The sequence below is a fragment of the Branchiostoma floridae genome, chromosome 18 (genome assembly GCF_000003815.2).
Source record: "Branchiostoma floridae strain S238N-H82 chromosome 18, Bfl_VNyyK, whole genome shotgun sequence".
NCBI lineage: Eukaryota > Metazoa > Chordata > Leptocardii > Amphioxiformes > Branchiostomatidae > Branchiostoma > Branchiostoma floridae.
The window spans coordinates 16,091,147-16,091,482 of NC_049996.1; positions in this window are offsets into that span (position 1 = coordinate 16,091,147).

Here is a 336-nt window from a genome sequence, read left to right on the forward strand (position 1 = left end):
TCACCCCTGCACCAATGGAAAATCATTATAGTACATATTTACAATCATTTATGTACGACAGGGCAGGATGCCGTCTTCTTCCTCTTTCTGAGTCCCCTCCTGTCTTTTTCCTTGTCTTCAGTTCCCCCATCTTTTTCCCTTCCTGTACCCCCCAACCCCCTCAAATCTTTTTCCTCTTCCTGAACTCCGCCCGTCTTCCTTCTCTTCCTGCGCACAATATTGTCTTTTCCTCTTAATGAAGAACACAACGGACAGCTCAAAGAAGTCATCATCATCAAATTTAGCCGTGGCTCTGGCTTCGTGTGGAGATGAGAAAATAAAGGTACTGTATAAGGA